The sequence below is a fragment of the Chiloscyllium punctatum genome, chromosome 47 (assembly GCF_047496795.1).
Source record: "Chiloscyllium punctatum isolate Juve2018m chromosome 47, sChiPun1.3, whole genome shotgun sequence".
In the NCBI taxonomy this organism is placed as follows: Eukaryota; Metazoa; Chordata; class Chondrichthyes; order Orectolobiformes; family Hemiscylliidae; genus Chiloscyllium; species Chiloscyllium punctatum.
The window spans coordinates 53941262-53954245 of NC_092785.1; positions in this window are offsets into that span (position 1 = coordinate 53941262).

The following is a 12984-nucleotide window of genomic DNA, read 5'->3' on the forward strand; positions in this document are numbered from 1 at the left end:
CAATCATCTCAGCCAAGTCGTATCTCTGCAGGAGATTCTCTGGGTATCTCCCTCAGCCCAGGCATCTGCAGTTGGAGAGTGGGGAATCCTTGCAGTGTGGAAGCAGGCCATTCAGTCCATTGAGTTCAAACCGATCCGAAGTGGGGATATTCACTGAAGACTACACAATGTTCAGAAAAAAAAATCAGCACTCAGATTCTGAAAACATCTATGTCCATGTGCGACAAGAAGCAGACAACATTCAAACTTGTGCTGTTAAAGTCTGGGTAACATTCACGTAACAGACAAAACGCATTTCCCTAGACAAATAAAAAGCTCATTCAGAACCTCAATCTGGGTTTACAAGTATATGGGGATGTCATCCAGCCCATAAGAACTACTGGGAAAGAAAAGGGATAGCCCAATCAGTCCCTCCTGCCGATTCCATAGGAAGACAAGGAGACCGCTCACTCCCATGCATCATTTACATGGAGTCAGAAAGAGACCATTTCAAATCTGGAGCCATTTACAAAGCTACAGGAAATGGTCATTCAGCTTCTTCGGTCACTGACACAGGAAGAGGAAGGTGTCAAAGATGCTCCAATATCACTAACAAATGGTGCATTGGCTGCACAAATAGACTGCTCTAACTTGTTCCACATTGCTAAATTACTCATAGTACCTATTTGTTATTTTAAAATGGTTTTCTGGCAGTGAGAATGAAGACAACATTTTTTACCTATTCACCAACGTGTTGTCCATTCCAAGAAGTTAGACCTATGGTCTCTATGGAGGTCAGAAGCTGGTGGGGAATGGCCAACTGTTTCAGAATGATGGTATTGCAGCTGCTGACAATGTAGCATTCAGTGCAGGGTCACACAGCAACTGTACAGTAAAGTTCATTCAGAGTCTGTACTTCTCTGTCAATAGACATGGGCCTCTGCATAGGGACGGAAACAACTGGGAAACAAGCATCCAATGAGAAGGATGGAATCTTCAGCCTATTCAGTTGCTTAGGTCATAAAGAGTGTCCAACCATAACCATCAAGTTTCAACTTCTTATTCCCTCACAGTGCTACATATTACACACATTATTCTTCACTTTCTCTTCATGGTAACATCATGCCAGGGTTTAGTCTGGTGAAATCCCTTCGGACTGCATCACTCACAAGATCATTATTTATAAAGCTTTTTCAATCTGTACACAATACCCTAAATGGTCTCTAAACATAACAATACCATTGGTGTTTACTCAGGTACTTTAATCATTTTTGCAAGAAGAGCCACATATTATTTACTTCTTGCTGATTAAACATTCTGTCAGTTGTTTATGACCAAGCGCATCCAGGTCTGTTTCAACAACAGCACTTCCCAACCTCTCACTATTTAATGATCATAAATGTGAATGATGATATTTGTTGTTCCAATCTGAAACATTTTATTTCTTCTGATCCTTCTGATACCCCAAAGACTTCACTCTAGATAAAAACACAACTCTCTTCATTCTCTGGATTATCCAACTTTTAAGACATTCGGTGTATTCCCCCCCGACCTACCCATGGGCTCTAACATTGTGTACTCACCTGTATTCAACCATGTCAACATCTGCTGAAAATGCAAATACTCCAATTCCATTGATTCTCAATTGTCGATGTCACAACGCACAACCTCCACAAAATCCAGCAGGTTTATCAAAGATCATTTCCATTTCCTGAATTTAGATTGAACCTACCAAATTATGCCATTATTTTCCAAGTGTCTAGTTCTCATATTCCTCACAAAAGGTTCCATTTGTTTTTCACAGCTGATACCAAGCAAACTACAATTTAGTTTTCTGTTTGACACCTCCGTCGTATTTTAAATACTTAGGTTTACAATAGCTGCTTTCTAGTCTGCAGGATCCTTTCCAGAATCAAACCAGCTTTGAAGAATAATCTGTAATTCTTTTATTTGCTCTAGTGCCACCTCCTCACTACTCTGGGATGTAGCTCATCTGATGTAGCAACGTCCCGACCTTCAATTCAATGAGATTTTAAAAGACACACCTTTTATTAATTCTAATTTCCTGCTGTTCCTCATTTTAACCAGTCACTCTTTTCCTAGCGATTCTCGACGTTTGTCTCTGTACCTTCCTCAGGGAGATGGTCTCAATATATTGCACTCAGCAGACAGGTGACTGCTGTCAACCAGTGAATACATCGGAGGACTGCACTTCGGTGATGATGGATATGTTACTCACTCCTGCCTGGAAAGTTCCAGAATTAATCCAGTTAAATTCAAGGTGAGCATCAGCACAGTCCTGTCACTGGTGTGAGCCTAAATGGTGCACTGAAGGAGGGGACACAGCTCAGAGACCACCTAAATTTTGAAACAAACTGGTTTCATACCTTACACCTAGTCCAGCTGAGACATAAATTCCGGAAAATCCCAGGGAAGATAGTCCTGCTCCACCCTATTTATAGAGCTTCCCTTCTGTGGAGTCTCATCTCCATTTGTTTACCATGGGACCAAACTCTCTGCAAATGCAATGAAAAGAGTGGGGTTACCAGATCCAGCAGCTGACAATACAAACCTGAGATAAGCATCCACAGAAACTCCACTGATTTTCCAATGACAGGAACAAGTCAATTTCGCACACGCACGTTCAGCGTTAAAAACTATTTCCATTTCTGAATTTCTCTTCCTGGCTGAGAAAGCCATTGCATCCCCGCATAGTCCCACAGTAACCGTTTCTCTCTCCAAAGAAGCATTTGACAGTGTAACATTACCTTTCTCTGTATCTCAGCAACTATAAGGGCAGCACCAGTATTGCCAATGGATTTGATCATCACACTCAGAGAAGAGAGATAGAGGGAACCTAACTCACTATAAACAGGGACAGATCTAAATGGGCGTGATATTCAGGAATATGTGAAATGGGGAAATGTGAGAATAACGTGCCATTTTGTTTTCCTTTCAGTTCATCATCAGCAATCCCTTTGCTCACTTTTCATTTCGTTTCCTCTCTTTTTCTGGCCATTTCTCTCTCCATTCTATTTAAACCTAGCTCCGTCTCTCTCTAACCTAACCATCCCTGATTCCAGGATAAATAATATTATTTCCCAGTTTTCTTTCAGTCGTGAAGCAGGGTAACTGGACTCAAACCGTTATCTGCGATTCTCCTGACAGAGGCTGCCATACCTGCTTAGATTCTCCAACATTTTCAATCGCCGGAGAGTTTTATTTTCGATCTGTAGCACCCACCGTTCCTTGGTTTAGTTCACCATTAATGCTGTTGTTTCACGGGATGCCAGCATCATGGGAAAGGGCAGCATTTGTTGTCCATCACTAATTGTCCTTGACCACGCACCACTTGTCAAGACAAAATGGAGCCAACAATTTTGTTGTGGATCTGAAGTCACACTGAGGTCAGACTGGGCAATAATGTTCAGTTTCTTCACCAAAGATTATCAGTGAAATAATAAAAATAAATCCTGACGGTTTCTAGTTTCCATGAGTGAAATTAGGTTTCATTCCAATTTTTGCCATTCGAATTTAAGTTCTGACATCGTCCGTGGTAGGATTTTAAACACTACCTTCGAAGCACAACCCTTTCCTCTGAATTACCTGTCAGTTACATTATCACTCTGATACAGAATCCTTATTGCCTAGTCCGTATTCCCTAGCCTCTGCCAGAGAGAGATGGCGAGGAAATCAGTTTAGCTACCAACAACCAAAAGAATTTTGGAGAAAAAAAAGAAAGGGAGTTTTAGGGACAATTTCATGTAAGGTCACATATTTCAGAATGCTGAAATGAAGACATTTCGACGGCAACATGAGCCAGTATTCCCAGGAATGATAGCTGAAGGGGATATTGGTGTCAGTACAGATGATGGTGAGTTTTGGATGAGCATTTGTTCTGCAACTTTGTAACTGGGTGTGGGGTGAGCAGAGTCTTAGTTTCATTGGGCTGCATCTAACAATAATTTGTTTCAGTGACAATTTTATTAATTGGGACAGAGGGATTGTCTGTACGAGGCTGAGCTAGTTTCTTGGTGCTATCTTATCGAACTCACCTCATTAATTATCCACTCAATCTCATAGTATTCCTCTCATTCAATGCCAGCCCGTTTCTTCAACCCATCATAGCTGGAGGGACTCAACATTGCACTGAAGCTCCTGGATACTCCGTAATCACTGGCATTTGTCCCATCAGTCAAAGGTCAATGGGCACACTGTTGAACTTTCTCAGTTTGGAGTGACCCCGCGCATGGCAGATAAGGGGAATTAACACGACGGTTTTTCATCTCTCTCTCTCTCTCTCTCTCTCTCTGTCTCTACATAGGTACTTATTTTATATCCAATCACAATTATTAATTCTGGCTATTTCACTTTGACTCACTTTATAGTATTCAGCCAAAAACCGCTTCTAAACTCATGTGCTGTTCTGAAATAAAATTTCTAGTATAGAACTTTTTATCCTCAACTGTTATCTTGAACGTTATTTGAAATGTACCACTTTCTTTGTTATGGAGTTTCTTTTTCACTTTATCTGTGACTGTTTCTGTCTGTAACAATCACACAGTCTCCCACTTAGTTGGCTGGACGGCTGGTTTGTGATGCAGAGGGAGACCAGCAGCGTGGGTTCAATTCCCCACACGGACAGAGGTTACCATGAAGAGAACGCTTTCTTAACAATGGGCAATAAAGCAGAGCCAATCCACTCTGAGCTGCCACCTTTGTACTCTGGGAGGAAACTGGAGCATTGGGAGGGAAACCATACAAATACGTGGAGAATGTTCAAATTCACCTTAGTTTGGAATTGAACACAGCTCCTTGGTGATCTGAGGCAGCAGTGCTGACCACATATCCATCATACTCCTCAGTTAGTTCTATTAATTACTTATAGCTGACTAACGAAATCTAACTGACTTGTTCTGATAATTGAACCTGACCCAGTCTTAAACCTTTATCTTCGGATATATCACCAACCTGGTTACATTTAAAATTTGTTGTGAGAAGTGAAGGAGTGGGACTAGAAATTGAAACAGTGACATCCTCCAACCTCAGTCAGAACAGGAGTGAAAATAAATTCTCAAAGTGGGAATTCATTCCAGTGGGAATTCTCTTTCCCAGAAGTTTGGGAGGGCTGAATCTTTATATTATATCGAGGCTGACTTTGTCTGATATTCCATAGACAGGTGAATCAGGGATAATGGTGCAATGAGACGAAAGTGCAGCTGGGAACGCAATGGGATGAGCCATGACCTTATTGACTGGTGGAATAGTGTCAAAGGACCGAATGGCCCAGTCGTGTCCGTCAGCCCTGTGTTCTGATGTTCCATTCAGCCCTTTGGTCCTGCAGTACAGGAACAGACTGTGGCCACTCAGATGGTTTGGGGCAGTTTGGGAAATTAGATTAGATTAGATTAGATTACTTACAGTGTGGAAACAGGCCCTTCGGCCCAACAAGTCCACACCGCCCCGCCGAAGCACAACCCACCCATACCCCTACATTTACCCCTTACCTAACACTATGGACAATTTAGCATGGCCAATTCACCTAACCTGCAAATTTTTGGACTGTGGGAGGAAACCGGAGCACCCGGAGGAAACCCACGCAGACACGGGGAGAACGTGCAAACTCCACACAGTCAGTCGGCTGAGGCGGGAATTCAACCCAGGTCTCTGGCGCTGTGAGGCAGCAGTGCTAAAATTCCAGGCTGGGTCAGGAAGTGACACCCCCTCCCCCCAAATCCCTGTTTCCAGGCTTCTCCTCTCTGGAACTTCTGCTCCAGATGTAGGTCATGTTACAGACCCAGATTCGCAGTGAATAAAGCCCCCATGCATCACACAGGATCAACTCAGACAAATCATCTGCTCTCCCTGAATGCAACATTTTACATCATGAAAATAACCAGTTATTTTCCAAAAGCATAAATAAGAATGTTTGAAATAGGAACAGGAGCAGGCTATTTGTCCCCTCAAACTTCTCTGACATTCAATAAGAACATGGCTGATCTACTTCACGGCTCAACTCCACTTTCCTGCTAACCATTTGCATCCCTTAACACGCTGAAATGTCACAAACCAATCAACCCCGTCTGTAAATACATTCAGCGACCAAGCTTCCACAAACCTCTGGGTTAGGAAATTCCAGCCATTCACTACCTTCTGAAAGAAGACATTTCTTTTTGTCTCAGTTTGAAATCGATATTGCTTTTTCTGCATCTACATCCCTGAGTTCCAGACTCTGCCCTAGTGTGGAATCACATTCTGAGCACTTACATTGTCAAACCCCCTCTGTATCTTGAAGAAGGGCTGATGCCCAAAACGTCAATTCTCCTGTTCCTTGGATGCTGCCTGACCTGCTGCGCTTTTCCAGCAACACCTTTTCACCCCTCTGTATCTTGTCCTTTTCATTAATGTCACCCTCATTCGTTTAAACCACAATGAAGAATCGACTCAGCATTTTTGATTTATTCAATAATTCTACCCTTTCATCCCAAGAACTAGTCTAATGAACCAACATTTCTGCATCAGCATGCTGACGTTACGTTTCATATACAGGAACAGTCCAATCCGTTGTACTACTCCGTTTTTGGGAGTCATCTCCATTAAATAATAGCCTGCCTTTTGGTTGTCAGTGTCATCCACAAACTCGGATGTATATTGCACTCAGCTCCCGCCGTCAGGCTATCAGTATAGATTGTAAGTAGCTCTTGCCATCGGACTGATATTTGTGGTACTCCAGTAGATACAGTTTTTTTCATAATGACCAATGAAGCCTGAATCTCCGATTTCTATGTGTTTCCCAATTGTCATTCGATGCTAATGCATTATCCGTCATACTATGAGCTTCTGTCTTGTGTAAGAATCTTTATTTTGTGATATCTTGTGGAAAATCTATGGAAAGCATCATGTTTAAAGAGAGTTTAAAGGGAGTTTAAGGTTTACAGCGGATTATATCTGTCTTAAATGCTGTTGGATTCGAATCTTATCAGATCAAGTGGATTGGTTGGAGAGACAGATAGAAGGGATGAGGAATTTGCAACAGCAACAGGATGTGATGGATGACAGTTATAGGTAGGGGGGAAAGTCTCAGATACAGTCACATCGATGGATTATCTCCAGGAAGGGTAAGAGAGGTAGGCACCTTTTGTGGATATACACATTTCAAACAGGTATGCTGTTTTGGAAAATGTAGCGGGTGATGGATTCTCAGGGGAACGTAGCAAAGACAGCCAATTTTCTGGTTGCAATTTTCTGAGACTGGCTGCAATGCAACGAGTGGTACGTTGGCTTCCAAGAGGTCAATTGTGTTAGGGGATTCTGTGGTCCGAGGTACAGACAGACATTTCTGTGGCCAGCAGAGAAAAAAGCAAAATTGTGTGTTATTTCCCTGGTGCCAGGATGAAGGATGTCTCAGAGAGGGTGCAGAATGTTCTCACGGGGGAGAGGGGCTACCAAGAGGTCATTACCACATTGGAACCAACGATATAGGAAGGGAAAAGATTGAGATTCTGAAGGGAGATTACAGAGAGTTAGGCAGAAATTTAAAAAGGAGGTCCTCAAGGGTAGTAATACCTGGATTACTCCCAGGGATACGAGCGAGTGAGGGCAGGAATAGGAGGATAGAGCAGATGAATGCATGGCTGAGGAGCTGGTGTATGGGAGAAGGATTCATATTTTTGGATCATTGGAATCTCTTTTGGGGTAGAAGTGACCTGTACGAGAAGGACTGATTGCATCGAAATTGGAAGGGGACGAATATACTAGCAGGGACATTTGCTAGAACTGCTCGGGAGGATTTAAAGTAGTGTGTGGTGGGGAGGGGGGTTTGGGACCCAGGGAGATAGTGAGGAAAGAGATCGATCTAAGACTGGTACAGTTGAGAACAGAAGCGAGTCAGAATGTCAGGGCAGGCAGGGACAAGGTAGGACTAACAAATTAAACTGCATTTATTTCAATGCAAGGGGCCTAACAGGAAAGGCAGATGAACTGAGGGCTTTGTCAGGAACATGGGACTGGGATATCATAGCAATATCAGAAGCATGGCTCAGGAATGGGCAGGACTGGCAGCTTAATGTTCCAGGATACAAATGATACAGGAACGATGGAAATGGAGGCAAGAGAGGAGGGGGTGTGGCATTTTTAATAAGGGATACCATTGCAGTTTTGCTGAGGGAGGATATTCCTGGGAATACATCCAGGGATGTTATTTTGGTGGTTATTTGATAAAAAGAAAGGGATGATCACCTTATTGGAACTGTATTATAGATCCCCTAACAGTCAGAGAGAAATTGAGAAACAAACTTGTAAGGAGATCTCAGCTATCTGTTAGAATAATAGGGTAGCCATGGTAGGGGACTTTAACTTTCCAAACAAAGACTCGGACTGACATAGTGTTAAAGGTTTAGATAGAGAGGAATTTCTTCCGTGTGTACAAAACAAGTTAATGATTCAGTATGTGGATGTGACTATGAGAGAAGGTGCAAACCTTGACCTACTCTTGGGAAATAAGGCAGGACAGGTGACTGAGGTGTCAATGGGAGAGCACTTTGGGGCCAGCGACCATAATTCCATTCGTTTTAAAATAGTGATGGAGAAGGGTAGACCAGATCTAAAAGTTGAAGTTCTAAATTGGTGATAGATCAATTTTGACGGTACTAGGCAAGAACTTTCGAAAGTTGATTGGAAGCAGATGTTCGCAAGTAAAGGGACGGCTAGAAAATTGGAAGCTTCAGAAATGAGATAACAAGTATCCAGAGAAAGTATAGGGTGAAAAGGAAGGCTGGTAAGTATAGAGAATGCTGGATGACTAAAGAAATTGAGGGTTTGGTAAAGAAAAAGTAAGAAGCATATGTCAGGTACAGACAGGATAGATCGAGTGAATCCTCAGAAGAGTATAAAGGAAGTTGGAGTATACTTAAGAGGGAAATCAGGAGGGCAAAACACAGACATGAGATAGCTTTGGCAAATAGAATTAACCAGAATTCAAAGGGTTTTTAGAAATATATTAAGGATAAAGGGTAACGAGGGAGAGAATCGACACAAAGATCAGTAAGGTAGCCTTTGTGTGGAGCCACAGAAAATGGGGAAATCCTAAATGAATATTTTCATCAGCATTTACTGTGGAAAAGGATGTGGAAGATATAGACGGTAGGGAAATAGATGGTGATATATTGCAAAATGTCCAGATTACAGAGGAGGAAGTGCTGGATGTCTTGAAACGGTTAAAGGTGGATAAATCCCCAGGACCTGATCAGGTGTACCCGAGAACTCTGTGGGAAGCTAGAGAAGTGATTGCTGGGCCTCTAGCTGAGATATTTGTATCATCGATAGTCACAGGGGAGGTGCCAGAGACTGGAGGTTGGCAAATGTTGTGCCACTGGTTAAGAAGGGTGGTAAAGACAAACCAGGGAACTATAGATCCGTGAGCCTGACCTCAATGGTGGGCAAGTTGTTGGAGGGAATCCTGAGGGACAAGATGTATACGTATTTTGAAAGGCAAGGACAGATTTCATCTTGCAAAATGTCCAGATTACAGAGGAGGAAGTGTTGGATGTCTTTAAATGTTTAAAGGAGGATAAATCCCCAGGATCTGATCAGGTGTACACGAGATCTCTGTGAACTGGAGAAATGATTGCTGGGCCTCTTGCTGAGATATTTGTAAAATTTATCGTCACAGATGAGGTGCCAGAAGACTGGAGGGTGGCAAACGTGGTTCCACTCTTTAAGAAGGACGTTGAAGAAAAGCCAGGGAACTATAGATCGGTGAGCCTGACCTCAGTGGTCGGCACTTTGTTGGAGATAAACCTGAGGGACAGGATGTCAATATATTTTGAAAGGCAAGGACTGATTAGCGATAGTCAACATGGCTTTGTGCGTGGGAAATCATTTCTCACAAACTTGTTTGAGTATTTTGAAGAAGTAACAAGGAAGATTGATTGGGGCAAAGCTGGAGATGTGATCTATATGGACATCAATAAGGCGATCGGCAAGGTTCAAACAAGGGCTGCAGATGCTGGAACCCAGATTTTAGATTAGCGTGGTGCTGGAAAAGCACAGCAGTTCAGGCAGCATCCGAGGTGCAGGAAAATCGAGGTTTCGGGCAAAAGCCCTTCATCAAGAGTAGAGGCAGAGTGCCTGCAGGGTGGAGAGATAAATGAGAGGAGGATGGGGGTGGGGAGAAATTTAGTATTGAGTAAAATAGGTGAATGGGGGTGGGGATGGAGGTGATAGGTCAGGTCGGAGGGTGGGGTAAGGTAGCAAAGAGTACAATGTGTGAATTTGGGTGGGGATGATGGTGATAGGTCAGAGAGGAGGTTGGAGTGGATAGGTGGAAAGAAAGATTGGCAGGTGGGACAAGTCATGGGGACAGTGCTGAGCTGGAAGTTTGGAGCTGGGGTGAGGGGGAAGGGGAAATGAGGAAACTGGTGAAGTCCACATTGATGCCCTGGGGTTGAAGTGTTCCGAGGCAGAAGATTAGGTGTTCTTCCTCCAGGCATCGGGTGGAGAGAGAGCAGCGGTGTAGGAGGCCCAGTACCTCCATGTCCTCAGCTGAGTGGGAGAGAGAGTTGAAATGTTGGGCTTCAGGTCGGTGTGGTGGATTAGTGGGGGTGTTCCAGAGAAGATCCCTAAAGCGCTCTGCTAGGAGGGGTCCAGTCACCCCAATGTAGAGGAGACCGCATCGGGAGCAACGGATACAATAAATAGTATTAGTGGGTGTTCTTTTAAGATTTTGATGGATGTGGAAGGCTCCTTTGGGACCTTGGCTGGAGGTGAGGGAGGAGGTGTGGGCGCAGGTTTTGCAATTCCTGCAGTGGCCAGGGAAGGTGCCAGGATGGGAGGGTGGGTTGTAGGGGGGCGTGGACCTGACCAGGTAATCACGGAGGGAATGGTCTTTGCAGAAGTCGAAAAGGGGTGGAGAGAGAAATATATCCTTGGTGGTGGGGTCTGTTTGGAGGTGGCGGAAATGTCGGTGGGTGATTTGGTTTATGCGAAGGTTGGTAGGGTGGAAGGTGAGCACCAGGGGCGTTCTGTCCTTGTTACGGTTGGAGGGGTGGAGTCTGAGGGCGGAGGTGCGGGATGTGGACGAGATGCGTTGGAGGGCATCTTTAACCACGTGGGAAGGGAAATTGCGGTCTCTAAAGAAGGAGGCTATCTGGTGTGTTCTGTGGTGGAACTTTCATCACGGGAGCAGATACGGCAGAGGCGGAGGCATTGGGAGTACGGGATTGAATTTTTGCAGGAGGTCGGATGGGAAGAGGTTTCATCCAGGTAGCTGCAGGAGTTGTTGGGTTTGTAAAAAAATGTCAGTGTCAAGTCGGTCGTCACTAATGGAGATAGAGAGGTCCAGGAAGGGGAGGGAGGTGTCAGAGATGCTCCAGGCAAACTTAAGGGCAGGATGGAATATATTGGTGAAGTTGACGAATTACTCAATCTCCTTGTGGGAGCACGAGGTGGCACCAATGCAGTCATCAATATAGCGGAGGAAAAAGGGAGGAGTGATGCTGGTGTAAATGTGGAAGATGGACCTTTCTACATAGCCAACAGAGACAGGCATAGCTGTGGCCCATACGGGTGCCCATGGCTACCCCTTTGGTTTGGAGGAAGTGGGAGGATTCAAAGGAGAAATTGTTGAGGGTGAGGAGTAGTTCAGCCAAACGAATGAGAGTGTCGGTGGAAGAGTATTGTTAGGAACATCGGGAGAGGAAGAAACGGAGGGCTTGGAGGTCATGGTCATGGCGGATGGAGGTGTAGAGGGATTTAATATCCATGGTGAAGATGAGGCGTTGGGGGCTGGGGAAAGGGAAGTCTTAGAGGAAGTGGGGGGCGTGGGTGGTGTCTAGAACGTATGTGGGAAGTTCCTGCACTAGGGGGGATAGGACAGTGTCGATGTAGGTAGAGATGTGTTCAGTGGGGCAGGAGCATGCTGAGACATCAGCATGGCTTCAGCGGTACAGGGGTAAGTGCGCCAGACTATCACTGCACCCACTTTGCTGTCTTAATGGTGATGTCGGGATTGGAGCAGTGGGAGTGGAGGGCTGCGCGTTGTGAGGGCGAGAGTTTGGAATGGGGAGGGGGTAGACAGGTTGAGGCGGTTAACATCCCAGTGGCAAATGGGAATGAAGAGGTCGAGGACGGGTAGTAGGCTGGCACGGGGTGTCCAGGTGGAAGGAGCGTGTTGGAATTGGGTGAAGGGGTCCTAGGAAGGTGGGCAGGGGTCCTGATTATAAAAGTGAGCACGGAGGTGGCAGAAGAAGTGTTTGACGACACGGCATGTATTAAATTCATTGATGCTTGGGCGGAGGGTGATACAAGTGAGTCCTTTGCCGTGGACTGATCTTTCATCCTCCGTGAGGGCCAGATCTGGAAGGATAGCGAAAACTCGGCAGGGCTGGGAGCTCGGACCCGGTGTGAGGGTGGAGATGGGAGAGGGGTCGGAGCGTATAACTGGAGTGTGTGTGGTGGTGGGGGGAATGGGGGTGGAGTCATGAACAGGGGTGGTGTTCCTTACAGTGTTCTGGGGTTTGGATAGTGACAAGGTTCCCCATGGGAGACTGATTCTCAAGGTTAGCTCTCACGAAATACAGGGAGTACTCGCCATTTGGATAGAGAACTGGTTCAAAGGAAGAAGACATAGGGTGGTGGTGGAGGGTTGTTTTTCAGATTTGAGATCTGTGACCAGTGGAGTGCCACAAGGATCAGTGCTGGGTCCTTTACTTTTCGTCACTGGGTGTGTTACATTTTCAGATTGGGGTCAGTCTGCTCTTCCCTGAGTGTGTTATATTGACAGAGTGGGGTCAGTCTACTCTTCCCTGGGTGTGTTACATTGACAGAGTGGGGTCAGTCTACTTTTCCCTGGGTGTGTTACATTGACAGAGTGAGGTCAGTCTGCTCTTGCCTGTGTGTGTTACATTGACAGAGTGGGGTTTGTCTGCTCTTCCCTGGGTTTGACATTGAAAGAGTGGGGTCAGTCTGCCCTTCCCTGGGTGTGTTACATTGAAAGAGTGGGGTCAG